The sequence below is a fragment of the Mustela putorius genome, unplaced genomic scaffold, assembly GCF_011764305.1.
Source record: "Mustela putorius furo isolate JIRA1106 unplaced genomic scaffold, ASM1176430v1.1 tig00003853_pilon_pilon_pilon, whole genome shotgun sequence".
Taxonomy (NCBI): domain Eukaryota; kingdom Metazoa; phylum Chordata; class Mammalia; order Carnivora; family Mustelidae; genus Mustela; species Mustela putorius.
The window spans coordinates 80,055,244-80,074,635 of record NW_025422005.1 but is presented as its reverse complement, the minus strand read 5'-3'; positions in this window follow the sequence as shown (position 1 = coordinate 80,074,635).

Sequence of the window (19,392 nt, the reverse complement as noted above, 5' to 3'; positions counted from 1 at the left end):
CTAGTTCCCCTCTTGACTCATTTCCTGCCCATCTTCCCTCCCCGACTTTATGCTCTACCTCTCACCGTGCTAATTACTCAGAGTGCGGCACATGGGCAAGACTCCCTCTCTCTTAACTTGAATGGTCTTCTCCCTTGCCTGGTGTTCCTTTGATCCCCATTTTGGCCTGTGTAGCCCCTACTGAGTTTCACATTCTTCCTCAAGAAACCACCCTAGTCCATCTAAGCCAGAACAGGCTGCGTCAAGTCTCCCTCCTCCTCTCCAGGAACCTAGCATAGGGAGTGGTGACCGTGACATTGTCTCTTCCCTCAGCGGTCTCTGAAGTCCTTAAATGTGGGCAGTATGCCTCAGGCCCTCTGCCTCCCAGTGACTGGCATGGTGTCAAGCCTTCCCTTGGCACTTGTTGAACGAGTGAATGAATGAATGAATGAATGAGTTTAGTCGCCACTCACAGTACTTGTGAGGATTAGATGATGACGTCTGAAAATACTTCACAAACTGTAAATGTGTTAGGGATATTTCTGAGAATCAAAGGCTGTAGGGAGGAAATAAATGTGCGAAGCAGGGCCCCCTGGACAGTGATACAAGAATGAGGTGGAGCCATGATGGCCGAGGAGTCAGGGGACTATCAGGACAGCGCTGGGCACAGCTTGGACGACCCGGGATGGCCCGTGAGAGGAGATACGCCTCCTGAGATACCAGCCTGGGCTGCACGAACTTGGGGGCAGACGTCACCGCATGGCTCTGGCTCCTCACACAGCACATAGTCCTTCAGTCAGGGGCTTGGCCAGTGAGAAAACACATTTCTAGCTTGGAACCAGAGCTTCCTTATGTTCCCGTGACCCTTCATTAGGGGGGACATGCAGACTTCTGGGACAATAAACTCATAGTCTTTATTAAAGACGTAGACTAGATTTTGATGGTATTTTGGCTAAGGCCCCGGAATGCCCATGTTCTCCCTGCCAATGATACTCCTTAGAGAGAGAGAGAACGCAAAAGAGAACACAGTAGTGCTATTTCTGTGGTCTGTGCACAATACCCACTTATGCCTCTGCCTGCCCCCACTCCCTGGCCCCAGAACATGGCGCTGGGGAAGCTAAACCTGAGTAGGCTGGCAGGGCTTGCAGCTGAGGTGGGTTCCCAATCCCCCATAAGAGCTAACCCAGATCTCAGGTTCTCTGCACTCCTTGGGCTAGAGAGACAGAAGGATGGAGACAGACAGAAGGGGCCAGGCCTCGATGTGGGAGTGGGGTGGGGATGGGGTGGTGGCTGGTCACGGACTTGTGGATGTTTCTGTCTCACAGAAATGTTATAACACCTGTGCCCTGATGACCGTGGTGGTGTGATCACATTGGTGGCAACATTACCTTGAGGAAGAATAAAAGAGATGTGGATAAGAAGGTGGGCTTCTTCTCCTCACAGTCTCTATGGAGTAAATGAGGGCCCTCACATATCCAGGAAGGTAGTTAGATAGAGCATTCATTAGTTAACCATAAGTACTTATTCAGTACTGTTTTTTTTTTTTTAAAGATTTTATTTATTTATTTGACAGAGATCATAAGCAGGCAGAGAGGCAGGCAGAGAGAGAGAGAGGAGGAAACAGGCTCCCCGCTAAGCAGAGAGCCCAGCGCGGGGCTCGATCCCAGAACCCTGGGATCACGACCCGAGCCGAAGGCAGAGGCTTTAACCCACTGAGCCACCCAGGCGCCCCTTATTCAGTACTTTTATGGGCCAAATTGTGTCCTTTCCCAAACCCCTAGGTTGAAGCTCTAACCCCCAATGTGACTATATTTGGAGATAGGACCTTTAAGAAATTACCTAAGGTCAAATGAGGTCGGGAAGTTGAGGCCCTAATCAGAGAGGACTAGTGCCCTTGTAAGAAGAAGATGACAGAAGACGAATAAGAAGAGAGTTCTCACCAAAACCCACCCCTGCCAGCACCTTAATCTTGACTTCAAGCCTCCCATGAGCCTTCGAGAGCTGTGAGAAAATGCATGTCTGCTGTTTAGGCCCCCAGCCTGTGGATTCTGTCATGATGGCCCCAGCCAGACCTATACAAATACCTACTATGTGCAAAGTCCTCTGTCTTTGTCAGTCGCAAATGAGGATCCCTGGAAAATTTCTGTGGGATTTTCCCTGTTTGAGACCCATTCTTTGAGTCTCCTTAAGTATCATTTCTTCTGTGACAGTATGGTTTAGGATAAAATTGTGGCCACCCAGAAGTTTTGAGAGAAACCACCACATATCCTTCATTAAATGCCACTTCCTCTCACTCCCTTTTCTCTCCCCTAAATTCAGAAGTTTGTGCACCCATGAGATAAGTGGGAGAAGGGTCATTCTCAATGCCCTGAGGTACAGGCTTTCTGCACAATCCTGTGGCCCCCTGACAGGCTGTGAGGAAGAACGTAGGTTCTGAAGTCCCCAGATCTTCCCAGTGCGCTGCATGAGTGTTTTAAACTTTCCAGTCTTACTTAAAATAAAGCTCCTAAGAGACACATACGTCACTTCAAGTTTTCTCAGAATTATAATGACCTTTCTTTCTTTCAAGGGTTTATTTTCAGAAGCGGTTTGATACTTATCTCCAAATTAAGAGCTTTGTTTAGAGAGTTATTTAAATCAAGCGCCATTATGCGTCTGAGCTGCAGTGGATAGAGAGTTCAGGTGGGGGGCCCCTGGGCTGTTGACTAAGTAGGCTTTGGTACCTGTCTCTGTGACCCTCCCCATCCCCCCAGCTGCAGGAATGATGCCACTCACAGAATCTTTCATCTTACACTGATATCCTGCTCTGGGGTGGAATATGAGGCAGGGATGTCAGCCTGGAATGTTCCAGATGACTCTGATGGGCAAGCAGAGAAGCTCCAAACACAAGTCCAACAGGGAATGACACCGAGAGCAGAGAGTCAGAATTCAGGGAGGTGGCAAGATGGGAAACCTACTCTCAGGAGAGACTATCATGATGCGGGGTATTCTTTTCTCTTTACCCTTAATTTCTCAACAAAGTCAGGAAAAAGGAAGAGAAGGAAAAGTTGAGAAAGGAGAATGTTGAGTTCTTTTAACAGACAGCTCTATTTTGTGGATTAATAATTCATAACGAACACTGAATTACTACTACCCACAAGGATTGAGAGCTCATAAGCAGCATGTCTTGGCCACCTAAAGTGGTCTGTGCAGGGAGCTGAAACCGAACATCTACTGGTCTTCAATGAGGTCTAGAACCATTCATCACGTAGGCAGGCTGTCCACAGAAAAAGTTTAAATGACCAATCAAGTATGAGAGTGACTCAACCTCACCACAAGCTATAGAAAGGCAATTGGAAGATAATATATATATTTGCATCCCGAAGTTTACAATTTTTAAAAACAGATTTTATTTATTTATTTTAGAGAGAAAGAGATAGAGATAGCAATAGCACAAGCTGAGGAAGCAGGCTCTCTGCTGAGCAGGGAGCCCAATGCGGGGCTTGATACCAGGACCCTGGGATCATGACCTGAGCCGAAGGCAGGCGCTTAACCGACTGAGCCATCCAGGCACCCCCAAAGTTTACAGTGTTTTAACAGGTTTTAGTTTTGAGTGAAGTGGGCCTCCATGTGTCTTTCCCTCCCAATCAGAGGACTATTGAAAGAGCAGTAAGATGTGTGCAAGGGAATAAATTCAGTGGTGCACAGGGCAGCAGGTAGGCATGTCAGCAGAGTTTTTGACAATTCTCTAGGAGATGGAAAGCAAATGGGATCGAATTGCCAAACAAACCACAGAGGGTGAAGCTGTGTCTGAGGCATAAAAGGATGTTGCAGTGAGAAAGTCAGATGCTTAAAAGGAGAGCCATCTTCCTGGGGGTTCTGGAAGGGGTACCAAGCTCTGAGTTGACAGAACGGTTAAGTTGGAATGGAATGTGGGTTGGCCACCAGGATGACCATTTGCAGGGAGATCTGTGGAGCAGCTAACCTGGCTGCCCACCCTCACTCCCACCACTTCCCTGCCATGGGTGTGGAGCAGCTGGCCATGTACTCATCACCTTCAGTAATGAGAGTGCTGTTCAGGGGAACTCGACAGTTGGCCAGGGGAGCGCTAGGTCTCCTCAAGTGAGGGTGGTTCCTCCAGAGCGAGGCTGTCCTTGTGTTGGCTCTGAAGAGGGGGCATGCAGGGGTTGAGGAACATCCTCTCAGCCGGATCTCACCCCTCTATCTAAAGTGAGTGGTGCAAGTCCATATGCTCTACCTTTTAACATACACTTGTCAATATTTGTTAATACAAAGACAACCAGAGTTCATGAAAATTAAACATTTCAATAGAAGGGCTGAAAGATAAAGTTGAGGAAATATTCCAGAATATAGACCAGAAAGAGAGTGATGGAAAATATGAGAAGTAAGTTAAAAGACATGTAGGATCAAGTCGAGATGTCTAAATCTATCTGGCAGGAATTCCAGAAAGAACAAAAAACATGAAGGGGAAAATTATTAAAGAAAAGACACGAGGGGCGTCTGGGTGGCTCAGTGTGTTAAAGCCTCTGCCTTCGGCTCAGGTCATGATCCCGGGGTCCTGGGATTGAGCCCTGCTTCGGGCTCTCTGCTCGGCAAGGATCCTGCTTCTTCCTCTCTCTCTGCCTGCCTCTCTGCCTACTTGTGATCTCTGTCTGTCAAATAGGAAAATAAAATCTTAAAAAAAAAAAAAGACATGAGTTTTTAAATTGGAAGGAATTGTTGAGAATTCAACAAAAAGAAGTTTTTAAAGGACCCAAGTATGTTGTCACGAAATTTAAAACATGAAATTCAAAGAGGAGATTCTCAGTGCTTCCAGGAATTAAGATAGAGTACCATAAAAGAGTAAGAATTAACATGGCTGTGGCCTTCTTGTTAGTAATCTTGGATGCCAGCAGAGTACTGCTTAGTGGAACAATGACTTTGAGTACTAAAGGAATGTGATTTTCTAAATCTACAATTACTAATCCAACCAAACTATATACCAAGTATCAGGGCACACAAAGAGTTTTTCAGTACCATACTACTCATTCCTTCAGTTAAAATATTTATACAATTATAATATTACAAAGACTGGCAATTGATTTTCAATTTTCAGAATGTCTAAAGACAAAACAAAGACTCAAACATTTATCCACTGTCTTAGTTTATTTGGGTTGCTATAACAAAATACCACAGTCTCTGTAGCTTATAAACAGTGCAAATTTATATTTCACAGTTCTGAAGGATGGCAGCATGATCAGGTGCTTATGAAGGCCCTTTTTTGGGGCAGTCAGTTAAACACCTGACTCTTGGTTTCAGCTCAGGTCATGATCTCAGGGTCATGAGATTTAGCTCTACATCAGGTTCTGTGCTCAGTGTATAGTCTGCTTGAGTTTCTCTGTCCCTTTCCCACTGTCCCTACCTGCCCTCTAAAATATATAAATAAGTCTTTTTTTTTTTTTTTAAGATTTTATTTATTTATTTGACAGAGATCACAAGTAGGCAGAGAGGCAGGCAGAGAGAAAGGGAGGGGGAAGCAGGCTCCCTGCCAAGCAGGGAGCCCAATGTGGGGCTCGATCCCAGGACCCTGGGATTATGACCTGAGCCGATGGCAGAGGCATTAACCCACTGAGCCAGCCAGGCGCCTTTAAATAAATAAGTCTTTTTTTTTTTAATTTTTTTTTTAAATAAATAAGTCTTAAAAGAGAAAGCAAGAAAGATTACTTGTGTGTGTTCTCCAGTAAGATGAAAGAGGAATCCAAGAAAGAGAAAGTCATGGAATCCAAGAAATATTAGAAATAACTTAAAGGTGTAATAAAAAAAATGAACATGGCAGCAACTGGTACATACCTAGAAGACAATGAGATAAAACTAGGCCATTCAAAATTGGTATGTTTAAGAAATTGTATATTTTTGGGGCACCTGGGTGGCTCAGTGGGTTAAAAGCCTCTGTCTTTCGCTCAGGTCATGATCCCAGAGTCCTGGGATCAGTCTGCTTAGCAGGAAGCCTGCTTCCCTCTCTCTCTCTGCCTGCTTCTCTGCCTACTTGTGATCTCTGTCTGTCAAATAAATAAATAAAATCTTAAAAAAAAAAGAAATTGGATATTTTTAATTATATGGTAATGAGGATATGTGCTTCTATTGTTAATTTGTTTAAAAAAAAAAAAGCAAGTAGAAACCTCAGAAAAAAACAAAAATCAGAGGTAAAATCCTAGTCCAAATAAGAAGCAACCTAAATTAAAGTATAGTTGTGAGAAACTGATTAGGGTAAGAAAAGAAGACTTATTTGATTTTGACTTTTGAAGATTTTTTTTTAACATTCTCTTTTGAGTAGCTTAGGATTATTTCCTTCCTTGATTCTTCAGTAAATAGTTTTTATATATTTACAGTGAAAAATTTTTCTTATTGATTTACAAATTTTGGAATAAATTTTTTGAAAAAGCATGAAAGACTTTAACTTTGATTTCAGGATAGAATAAAACTATTGCAAACCCAATAAATATATAAAAGGAACAGGGCAGTTATGACAGAAGACAGGAGGTGAAGGAAGTAGGGAGAAAAGCTTGGAGGGGAGAGGGAAAAGAGACAATTTCTTCAATTACACAATGAGGATAAGTTAGCCCAAATCCTCATGTGCAGCAGTCAATAAATATTGTAGGAAGTTGATAAATCAAGAAATGGAGATATAAACATGTATTTAGTATTTTGTAGCAACCATCTGAAGAACTTGAATCAGGATGGCTGAAGCTGGATACCACAGGAAGTGGAACAGGGTAAGGAGGGCAAAAAGGAGATTTTTCAAAATGTTATATACTAGATGAATGTAATTTTCATCACAATTACTTTAAAAATGTAAATGGAGGGACACCTGGGTGGTGCTGTCGGTTGAGCAACCAACTCTTGCTTCTGGCTCAGGTCTGATCTCAGGGTCAGGAGATCAAGACGGTGTTGGGCTCCACACTTAGCTCAGGGTCTGCTTGTGTTTCTCTCCCTCTCCCCAACAACCCCTAATGCTCTCTCTCTCTCTCAAATAAACAAAATAAATCTCTCTCTCAATATATATATATATAGAGAGAGAGATTATTACACTATTACAGTATTGTAATATTAATTAATATTAATATTAGTATTAAAATAGATATTAATTACAATAATATTACAAGTGTTGGCACTGGTGAAGAATGGAAATTGAATTGGTCCAAACTTTTCAGAGAGCAATTTTGTCATATTAAAAGAATCAGGTTCTCCCTCTAATAATAATATTGTATAAGTTTCCAGTCCACAAAAATGATGTAGAGCAGCAGCTGGCAAACCAATCAAGAGGAGACAGCAGAATACACAAGGGTCCTTCATTGCACATGAGCGTGAATATGCACACACACAAGTCACATCCTACCATGTGTCTCACATATTGACTCATAAGAAGAAATATCAGCTACCCCAGGTTCTTCAGATTCTCCTGTCTTCAGCTTTAATTCTTTCTGGTGATCCTTACATGGATGGCTGTCTCTGCTTTATATCTTTATATGATATATCTTTATATGACTCATTTTATCCATCTTTATGTGACTTTATATATCCATCTTTATATGACTCATTTTGGTTTGCTTTTGTGGAAGCAACTAGCTGGCGAGCTGGGACTTGTCCCTTCTGACAGAGTCTGGGGTTAACCACAGTGTTCCAAAGCCCATGGGCGCTGGCCAGCCACCTGGAGGCATGCCATTGAGTCTGTTTGTCCTCTCCTTGTGGTTACTCAGAAGAGGCCCTGTCTGTGTTCCAAATGTGGTCAGCCTATTAGAGAGGCGTCCCCTGTGGCCTGACATGGTCACTCTCCCTGTGTCATCATGATGTTATGGGAAAGAGAACACCATTGCCTTTGGACAGCCTTGGCAATAGCTGTCCATCTTGACTTGAGTAGACAAGCCAGGTTCTTCCCATGATTTGATGATGAGACTCCTGGGAAATGTGTATGGTCAAACTACAATTTTATAGAGCAAACAGTTAATATAATTATTCACAGCAGCCCTTAATCTCTATTTTTGATGAGAAAATTGTTGCTCAGCCATGGTTAAGTCAATTTGTCCATGATCATTCTGCTAGGAAGTAGTCAAGTATAGATTAAAATCCAGGTCTTCTGATTCCTAATCTTTTTTTTTTCCCCCACACCATTCTATGTTTTCTTTCTTCCTTTCTTTCTTTCTTTCTTTCTTTCTTTCTTTCTTTCTTTCTTAACTCCTTAGTGTGATGCTTGTTGGCATTAGATAAGATCTTTACTCTGTTTTGGAGTTCTGTAGAAATCTCCATTTTTTATGGTAATATCGAACATCTCACTTTGTTCAGCTTTGGACTAGATCTCAAATTTGCTACTAATGACTGTGGGCTGTTTCAAGTTCACACAATATCTCTGAGTTTCAGTTTCCTCATTTGTAAGATGGAAATACTAATATTTATCTCCAATGAAACTTTACCAGGATTATTTCAAGTGATATAATACATAGCAGGTGCTAAGTCAGAGCTCAAATGGTGGTGATGGTGCTTGTCAATATAGAGAGAATGATTTTAAAACATTTTGGAGCATTAAAGAGCCTTTCCAAATTTCCTCTTCAGATGAGTTCCTAGTGAACTTCTCTCCCGTCTTCTAGGATGTCAACTAATCTTCACAGTAATAGCTTGAAAAGTTGCTAGTTATACTACTTTGTTAAGATGGCAATTTTGAGTTAGCATCTCTCTTGCCAAAAGTATGTAGAAGTGTTATGTATCAGGTACTGAACATCCAGCACGAGCATAATGCAACCAGATGACAGCAAGTCCCATTCTAAACGTGGTTGCTCAAGGAGGTACAGAAGGTGTGGTATAGGGCATTTTCCATTGATGGGATAGTATCCTTTGCAGCAGGAAGAGAGCCATTTGTTGAGTGTCAGAATCACAGGTCTTCAGAGAAGGGGGTAGCATCTGTACTTGGTAAATTCAGCCCTTCCAAGTTCCCAGAAAAACAAGTGGAGACTATTCATAACAGATTCTGCATGTTGGAAAAAACAAATGTCTGACAAGACCATGAACTTCTGGACTCTTCAAAGGCAGGCAGGTGATGGGGTGGAAAGTAGGCATCTCATCTGCAGTGAGAGGACTGTGGCATTGGCTCCAGTTATCAAAGGGTTGAAAAAGTTTAGTCATTGCCTGTGAATTTGGGTAAGTCCATGAAAACATCAAATGCAGAGGAAAAGAGAGGAGCAAAGGTACATGTGCAAATAGGAAGATAGGTGTAGTTCACTTGAGACTTGTTCTCTGTGGTAATCTGAAGTGACCATACCCAAGTGTAAATATGGGCTAGGCCTAGGGTCCCCGAGTGCAGTGAGGCTCACAGAGGGGCCTTGATTAGATGTCTGCTTGGGGGAACTCTGAGAGTCAGGCCTTCAGAGGCCCTAGGGGTAAGAAGCCTGCTTGCTTCTTAGAAGAAATGAGGATAGAATTATAGTCTTGATCTTCAAATTCTTGAAGTAAACGATAGCTATTAAGAGTGTACCAACCCTGAGTATGGAAGAATGAAGCAGAAAGAGGGAATTCCTCTGGCAAGCTGGGAAATTCTCTCTGACTAATCAGATGTGTTGAAGGACTTGAATATCTTCAAACCCAAGTCAGCATAAATGCTTTGAGTAGGACTCAGAGCTTAAGTAACCTGAGCTCATACATTTAAAATATTGAGAAAGTTAATAATAGAAAATGAAAGAGGAAAAAAAGCACAAGTCAAAACTTCAGAGCAGTGGTGCTCACAGAGAAGAGAGGGGGAACAATTTTACCCCCTACCTACTTCCAGAGGATATTTGACAATGTCTAGAGACATTTGGGGTTCTTACAACTGGGAGGAAGTGATATTGACATCTAATGGGTAGAGATGGGAAGAGATGTTGCTAAATATCCTACAATACACAGGACAGCCCTCTACCCCCAACAAAGAATGATCTGGTTCAAAATGTCAATAGTACAGATGTTTAGAAACCCTGGTTTAGAGCTATCATCCTTTATGCCACATATATCAATCATTAAACAATATAACTAGTTGAGTGAAAAAACACCACAAGGGAGGGTAGGGCTTTTGCTAGAAACTGAATAAGTCATGTGATTAATATGATCATTGCAAATGAGAAATCTTAGCTTTCCCCCACAAATCCCTTACCCTAAACTTTTCAAATACAAAGTAACGTTAATTTTATAGAATCATACTTAAAAAAACTATACAAATTTTTATAATGGCATTTTGACAGCTTTCAGACATGTTTTTTTTTTTTTCTTTTTTACTTAGAAGCAACAAATTTATTTCTCACAGTTCTATAGGATGAAACTCTAAAATCACGATGCCAGCATAGTCAGGTAAGGGCCCTCTTCCAGGTTGCAGGCTTCTCATTATATCCTCCTGCATTGGAAGGAGCTAGAGATCTCTCCAGAGCCTCTTTTACAAGGGCACAAATCTCATTAAGGGGGCGCTGCACTCATGACCTAATCACTTCCTAAAGGCCCACCTTCCAAAGGGCATCTTGTTGGGCATTTCTGTTAACACAGAAATTTGGGAGGAACATAAATATGTGGACCATAGAAGAGATAAGAATCTTCTCCAAAGAGAATAATAAGAAAAACTATCAGTTTAATAGATATTAGCTTTTTTATCCCTGAGCCCAGGAAATTTGCAGATTTCATTGTACTTTTGTCCACAATTAATTCCTTTGTATATTCATAAAGAAATATACTCATAAGTTTGACATTCTTCTAGATAATTTATATTCAGCTTTCTGTTTTCACATTCCTTCCATACTAGAGAGTAGTATGGCAATGCATCTTTAATAGGTAATAGAGTAGTACTGCCAGACATGTATTATTACTTTTAATATGTAAATCACATGAATTGCCTTATTTAATGTTTATAACTTGGTATAATTAACCCAATTTCATAGACTCTGAGAGGTTAAATTTTAAGTTTTTGGACATCCGCTATGTGCCAGCCACTGTGCTAGGCACTGTGGTTGTCACCCAGACCGATAAAAGCTTAGTCTTAAGAAGCTGGAAATCTCCTAGGGGATACAGAGATGAGATACATGTAATAATAGAAGTATAAACACAGCCATGGGAGAATGGGGGAGGAAACCGAAGTCATTTGCCTGAGGTTTACAAAACCAGTAATTGGCAGATCTGGAGCTTGTCTTGAGGTCTTTTGAGTCTCAAGTAAGTTTTCTTGGCATAACAATGTAACTCCCTTATCTTTTCAGAGATGTAAAAACAAAACTGAAGAAAATCATTCAAAAACACATCCATAAATTACGGAGTGGGCGAAGCATAGAGACAGTGTTAAGAGGGTGGTAGGGAATTAAAAGGGAAGATAAGACCTAGCAAAACAGAAATACAAAGAGGCTGCTGGCTTCAAACCCACCACTGGGCTGCTCTTGAGGCTTGCAGCCGTATTGAGAATCAGGTTTCCCCCCACCCTTCCCTCCACAGCCACCACCCTCAGAACGATGTGACTTTGAGTTGGAGGAGCAGGAAACAGAAATCTCTTGTGGTTGCGCTAAGTCCCTTCAAATGTCTCCAAGCTTCCCTTCCTCTGGAGGAAGGCCCGTGTGAGGAATTCTCCATTTAAGGAGAGTGTCTTGGTGAGTGGGAGGAGGACCTAACAACCGCAGGTAAATATAGGGGAAGACACAACAAGTGGCCGCCTCCTCAAGGAGTCAAATTCCTCTGGTCAGTTCTTTCTCGTCTCTCTTCCTCCCCCAAACCTGGATGCAAATATGAAGCCATGGTTCACTCCCCATTACTCATCCTGACAAACAAGAAGCTGATTCCAAAGAAGTATCATTTTGCAGCTGCGCTCTCCGGTTCACTTCCCAGGAGACGTGCTTTCTTGCCTTCCCCACTTGCTTCAGTGTCTGGGAGACCAGCACAAATTCAGGCGGTGCAGACTGCCTGCACTGGAGGGCGCCCTGCCGGCCTGGAGACTTGGATGCACAGGGACTGAGTTGCTCCCTTTGTCCTTTTAGGCAGAGAGGGGTATGATGGGACCCCTGCCAGTGACACAGAGTACTCATTTTTTCACTCAGGCCAGAGCTTTGTCCCTGGGGGACAGAGCAAGAGGTAAACACAAAACCTGATTTGCCCGTGCTGTGTGGAACCAAAAAATCTTGTTGTCACAGGCCACTCCCTCCTCCCTCCCTCCCCATCCAATTCCGTGTTCCGGAGGCTGGGCTCCCACAGGGTTTATTCTGCGCATTGTTGCTCCACAGTGGACACAGCTGACTGGACCAGAGCAACCCCTGACCCGTCTGGACTACTCACAACCTCTCCTGGGGAATCTGTGGATGGTGTCTCGAGACCGTGCACACACGTCAACTAGAGGTTCTGCCCCTTTGCTCTCTATTGAAATTGCCTGGGGAATTTTGAAAACACACACACACACACACACACACACACACACACACACACAGTCTGTCTATACTTGAGCCTGCTCTGAAGAGCCTCCTGGTACAGCTCAGAGTGGTGTGCGCGCATGGAGGAGCAGACGGGGACAACGATGTGGACCCTCAGAGAGAGGCTGGAACGAGAGACCGAGCGAGGCTCTAGAAAGAGACATCAGTGATCTCGACTCCTGACAGATTTCTAGTTCTGGGTTCCAAACATACTCAGGCCTCATTGTAGCTCCTGCTCTTCAATCTTCTCTTCCAAATGTTTCTTCTGGAGCTACTCTGAGTAGCTTCTATTACATGCCACAAAATGGAACTTCACCAAATCCCGCACACAGCCCATCTATCACCAGCCCCTGAATATGCTGATTTTACCTCAGAAATTGCTCTTAAATCTCATCCTTGTGGCTTCTTCAGAGGGGTTCTTACCCTTACCCTCCCTAACTCAACTCTCTGGACTCTTCTCTCCCATCCAGCCTCCATATAAAACAGATCTAATTCACTCACCTTCAAATTTAAAGCCCTTTATTGGTTCCTCATTGCCTGTTAAAAATAACAAAATAGTTCTGTATAAACTGACCTGTAAAAGTATCTTTATTATGTCACTAACTGGAAAAAAAAATTGAGGATCATTAGGATATAGGGGTAGAATATTTTTTTTAAATGTGGTTTAAATATGTATAAAAATTCCAGCTTAAATTTAAGAAAAAGAAGGGACATTTTCTAACCATTAGCAGTAGTTTCCTCAGTGGGATCATTTTGGATGGGCAGAGAGGAAATTCCCATCATGTCTTACTTTTATAATTTTGAATAAATGATGGGGAGTATGGTGATATTAAAATCGTCCTATGTTCTTCCAAAATACTTAAATGTCCAAGGTCCTTTGAGTTCTGGCTCCCATATACTTCCCAGAATCCTCTCCTACTTGCCACATGCCTTCTGAGCTTTTCTTTCTTCCCCGAAGCCAGCGTCCCCTCTCATGCCCAGCTCAGATATCGCCTCTGGGAAGCCTTCCTGGACTGACCCATCCCTGACCCATGTCCGACTTAGTTGTTGTGTTTCAGTGGACCCATGGTCCCCCATTTCTGTGTCTTCCATAACACCACAAACTGTGTTATAGCTGATGTATTTCTCTCCAATTTGAGGTGAGCTCCTTGGGGGATGAGGGCTGAAGTTGACTCATCTCTGGCTTTTCTGTATCTAGTAGAGAGTGGGACTAATAATGGCAGCACAGGAAATCTTGGTTGGTTGAATGAATGAATGAGTGAATGAGTGAATGAGCGAATGAAGAGTGAGTCAATGAGTGAATGACTGACTGAATTGAGGGAATGAATGAATGAGTGAATGAATAAATGAATGAGTGAGTGAGTGAATGAACAAAGAAATGAACAGGTTAACAGGCCCTTGCCTACCAGGTAGAGCCATGATGCAGTTGCAGCCTTCCCTGTCTCTACCAGATAAAGTCAACCAATCAGAGCTCATCCCAGCCCAGTTCCTGAGCTGTACTCCAGCTCAGAGTTACTGCTTTTCACCAGCTTGCGGGGGTAGATACCAAGCTGGATTAGTAATTGTTGATCAGGACCTTTACACGTCACAAAGATCAATTAGAAATGCATTTTTTTTTAGATTTTTAAAATTTATTTGACAGATAGAGATCACGGGTAGGCAGAGAGGCAGGCAGAGAGAGAGGAGGAAGCAGGCTCCCCGCTGAGCAGACAGCCTGGATGTGGGGCTCGAACCCAGGACCCCGAGATCATGACCCAAGCTGAAGGCAGAGGCTTAACCCACTGAGCCACCCAGGCGCCCCTAGAAATGTATTTTTTTTTAAGATTTAAAAAAAAATTTATTTGACAGACATCACAAGTAGGCAGAGAGGCAGGCAGGGAGAAAGAGAGGAGGAAACAGTCTCCCTGCTAAGCAGAGAGCCTGATGCGGGGCTTGATCCCAGGACCCCGGGATCATGACCTGAGCCGAAGGCAGAGGCTTTTAACCCACTGAGCCACCCAGGTGCCCCTAGAAATGTATTTCTAATGGTTGGTGACTAATAATGTAACCAGGAGGTTATGCTTGTTCTTAAAAAAATGTCTAGGTGATGGGTCTGAGCTCAGGTCTGGGTATTTGCTCCCCCCACCTCCAACACTGTACTCTCCAGAGAGCTCCTTAACTGCCATGCCCCTGAGCATCACCACCTCCCACTTCCAAAGAGGTAAGATTCCTTACTGCTGGGAGAGAAGCCAAGTGGAGCTATGTGCTAAAACCATAAGGGAGTAGGAGCATGGGGGTGGAGGACAAAGGACAGGGAGTAGAGTTCTCTGCAGGATATGAGCACAGCCTCCTCAGAGCAGCTATGAGCCTATGAGACAGAAGAGAAAGTTCAGGGTATGTTTCGGAGTGCCTATCTATGTCTGTCTTCTGTAATGACCTGCAGGAGGGACGAGCAAAGAAAGAAATGCCTTTTAAATTACATGCTGGCTGGGGCACCTGGGTGGCTCAGTGGGTTAAGCCGCTGCCTTCGGCTCAGGTCATGATCTCAGGGTCCTGGGATCAAGTCCCGCATCGGGCTTTCTGCTCAGCAGGGAGCCTGCTTCCCTCTCTCTCTCTGCCTGCCTCTCTGTCTACTGTGATCTGTCAAATAAACAAATAAAATCTTAAAAAAAAAAAATTACATGCTGGCTGTCGTCCTGTGCTTAACTGTGGCACAGTGCCAAGGCCAACACCCAAGAGTCTAAGCTCTGTGAAAGTGGCACCTAAAAATAGGAAAGAAGGACCTGCAGAAAGACGGAGCTGTGCCTTTAGGTTAGGGCTCTGCTAGCATCCCCAGGTGCCTCTGTCACAGAGAATGGAGCCAGGACAAGCAGAGGTAGCAGAGGTCCCAGTGTGGGTTGGTCTGGCTTCCGGGAGGGAGAGAGCCTGGCCAGTGAGGCACTAGATCTTGGAGATGGAGAGGGGGCCCACTCAGACAAGGCCCCCGACCTCCCCATTCACTGGGGTTTTTAAGCCAGGGGTGTCCAGAAGCCCATAGCGGCCGGTTGGAAGAGGAAGGGGAAACTGGGAGCAGGTTGCAGACTGACGTGGGTACTGTAAGGCCGCCTGAAACGAGCCAGGCTCCCACCCAGACCACAGATGTCCCAAGAGCTGCCAAACCACTGGGTCACAGAGACCACAACTGGTAGGTGGTGGTCTTGGGGCAGCTGAAGTTTCTAATACCTCGACAATAGTTTACTGAAAGAGAAGTCTCTGTGACATGCTCAGAAATCCTGCGGCCCCTCTGCCAATGGCTGCTAATTTTAAGATTAGAAGGGAGAAGATCCACTGGGGCAAGGTCAACATGAGAGAGACAGTGGCTCTTGGGGGGTAATTCACTCTGGGGAGAGGGGCTCTTGATCATGGCAGCTCCTGTCATCCAGGCTTATGACGGAAAATTTGAACTTGGGTGAGGGAATAACGAAGGCAAAGCAAAGTGGCTCAATGAACAGAAGCAATGTCTTAGATAGGAAGCAGTCGGGTGCATGGAACTATAAAACCAGGAGGGCTGGGTTGAGGCCTTGCTCACCCCTGAGATTATAAATACCACTGGTCTCCTCACCTTCTCATGTGAAAACCAAGATCTGTACCATCTCCTACATGAAAGTGGGTAGCACGTAGTGTGCATTTATTCTTTGAGTCATTCTATAAAATACTGGGTACCTGCTTGGTGCCAGGCACCAGGCTAGACCCTGGGCACACAGGCGAGCACTTAGCTGTGGTCCCCTCCCTTACGGGGCTTTGTTGTACTGGACCAATTAAAATGCTGGTTCAATCTGGGTGCTTTGCTGCTTGCCTTCCCCCTCACCCCCACCTCTTTCCTGTGGAATGGGCTTCAGCCAGTACTTTCAGAAATTGTTAGCAGGAAGGGAAGATGCAGAACAGCACGTTTTAAAGATTTTTTTTTTTATATTTATTTATTTATTTATTTATTTGACAGAGAGAGATCACAAGTAGGCAGAGAGGCAGGCAGAGAGAGGAGAGGAGGAAGCAGGCTCCCTGCTGAGCAGAGAGCCCGATGTGAGGCTCGATCCCAGGACCCTGGGATCAGGACCTGAGCCGAAGGCAGCGGCCCAACCCACTGAGCCACCCAGGCGCCCCAGAACAGCACGTTTTAGAACAGATAGGAAAGTGAAACTGATCTTCTGGTCCCAACCATCCTTGCCAGCATAAGAGATTTACGGAGAAGATGAAGAGGTTCCAGAATAAAGCCAGGAAATAATTATAGCCTCCTTCCGGGCTTTCCCAAGAAAACCATAAATCTTTTCCAGGCTTACACCAATGGCAAAAAGAGTCAAACCAGCGTTTTAACAGTTCTTCTGAAATTAGTAGGATATCGGTCAGGCTATTTTTAGACACCAATTAGAAGGCTAACAAAGAGGACCATGTGTGCAAAAATCAAAAGAACAGTGCTGATGATAAAGGTTAGAAATACTATAGAATCACCTAACGAAGGTTGCAATTACACCTGTTCTCCTCCTGCTCTGTGGAGAGTTATTTAGCTCATGTGAATGTTTGTTTTCTGTTGTTATCCATCGAGTCCCCAGCCAAGGAAACGCTGCCCAGTGTGGATGGTTATCATCTCTGGTGTGTTAGCCAGCACAGACACTGGTCGGCTGAGGTGGTTCAGGGCTGTTTGAAGACTCTGTTCTCAAGTCTCCTTTTGGGCCTCCAGCTCATCTTCCACCTTCTCCATCAGGTTCATTGTCCAAGAGGTGGCCCATCAGGAACTGTTCAAGGGCTCCCTGACCTTGGCCTTGGGGCTGGGCTCTGCTAAGAGGAAGCACCGGCAGGAGGTCCTCCAGAAGGGCTGGAGGAAAGTGAGGCGGGTTACCCATTCGGCTTCCTGCTCCACGGTTTGACGGCCGCTAGATCCCTTCAGGGAAGGCTGCGTGCAGCTCTCACTGTGTGACCTTTCCTGAAGCTCACTGGGTTCAGGGAGCTACCTCCCCCCCACACACCCTCAGTCTTCAGTCCTAGAGGCGGTAACAGACGGAACCTGCTCAGACCTTTGTAAACAGTCCGTCCATAAACTCTCCTGCGTCAGCCCTTTGAGTGTGTGTGTGCCATCTGTCTCCAGCTGGAAATCTGACTCATACACACTATGAATCGGGCTTGAGGAACTTCTGAAATTCCATTTGATGCTTATGCTAACAAAAAGGTTTTGAGCAACTACTTTATACAAATGATAAGTAAATACTGAAGGGCTTAATAATATCCAAACCTTTATGAGTTTTGGGGGTGTGATAGTTTCTGGACTAAACAGTTGATGTGAGTTAATTATCTTAATATTCTTGTGGTGAATATGTTTTAAAAACCGTTTCCAGGCAGGCCAACCAATGTTTGTTGGGGTTCCCTATGTTGCCTGAGCCCATACCACTAGGAAGTAGAGGAGGCAGGATTCAAATCCATGTAGGTTTCATTTCTAAGCTTGTATCTTATTTTTTCAATTCTTTTTTTAAAAGATTTTATTTATTTATTTTATATATATATATATATATATATATATATAGAGAGAGAGAGAGAGAGAGAATGCACAAGCAGGGGGAAGGGGCAAAGGAGAGAGGGAAGCAGACTCCCCACTGAGCAGAGAGCCCGATGCAGGGCTTAATCCCAGGACCCTGAGATCATGACCTGAGCTGAAGGCAGTCGCTTTGACTGAGGCACCCAGGAACCCCTAAGCTTGTATTTTACACTTTTTCTCATTGTGGCTTCTTCTATACACTATACACTTCTATACACTAGCTAGTATGATAGCTAGTTTTTTTTTTTTGTTTGTTTTGTTTTGTTTTAATGATAGCTAGTTCCCTAGTCAGGAAACCAAAAACCAAAGGAGGAGGGAGGAACTCAACCGTGTGCCAAGAATCACGTACAGAAAGCAAGGCTCTACTTTCCGAACTGGAATTTTAGTAGCGGTGCAAATGGACACAGTGCACGAACGAGGAGAAGTTTCTGGTTGAGCCAGGGATGAGAGGGGAACTCTGCCACCCGAGCATTCTGTGCATTGATGTGCCGCACACCGGTTAACAAATGGTCTGCCAGCTCTCCCCAAAGCCCTGATTCATGGTGTTTGCCCGTTTCTGTGGTGTGAATACTTCTACTGTGGAGGGTGTCAGGTCACCATTATGATATCCCCGAAGGAGGAGTGGGGAGACCTGTGCATAGCTGGCCCGTGAGAGCCCACACAAGCACCGCCAAACTTATTACAGGAGTGCGGAGTCGGGAATAGCATGGTGTGTGGGCGACTCTACGAGGAGATAAGCTCTGCACAAGGTATGAGGAGCAGGGGCCAATGGAGTGGGGACAGGGATGAGACTGCAGAGCAGGGAGAAAAGGCCACGAAAAAAGGGGCTATGGTTGACCAGCTAGAGCCTCATTGTCCAACTTGGTATCTACTCATTGTCCCTGCGTGTGTGACACATGGCTTGTCCACACTGAGAGGTGCTGTAAGACTAGACACCGGATTCTGAAGACTTGGTGAAAAGAGAATATAAAGTACCTCATTAATATTTTTTATGTTGATTACACATTAAATCATATTTTAAGTGCCTTGGGTTAATCACATATTTATCATGAATGTCATCTGTTTCTTTTTACTTTTAAAAATGGGGCTACTGGAAAATCCCAAGCTATACAATGGGCTTGCATTGTGTTTCTTTTAGACAGCTTTGGGCCAGAGGATATGGACATTATTCAACAGGCAAGACAGAGTCTTTGGAGGGTTTGAAATGGAGGTGGTCAGATTCCCGTAAGAATCCATCTGGTGCCGTGTGGAGTTTGCAGTGGCCATGCAGGAGGGGAACCTGGGAGCATCCAGGCCAGAGGGATGCAGGGCGGCATGAAGGCAGAGGAGGTGGGAGTGAAGAAGGAGAGAGCCGCCTGGATTGGACAAGGTGACCAACTGAATGTGGGAGGTGGACCAAGGGAGGGATCAAGAGTGATGGGTTTCTGGCTTGGACAACTGTCT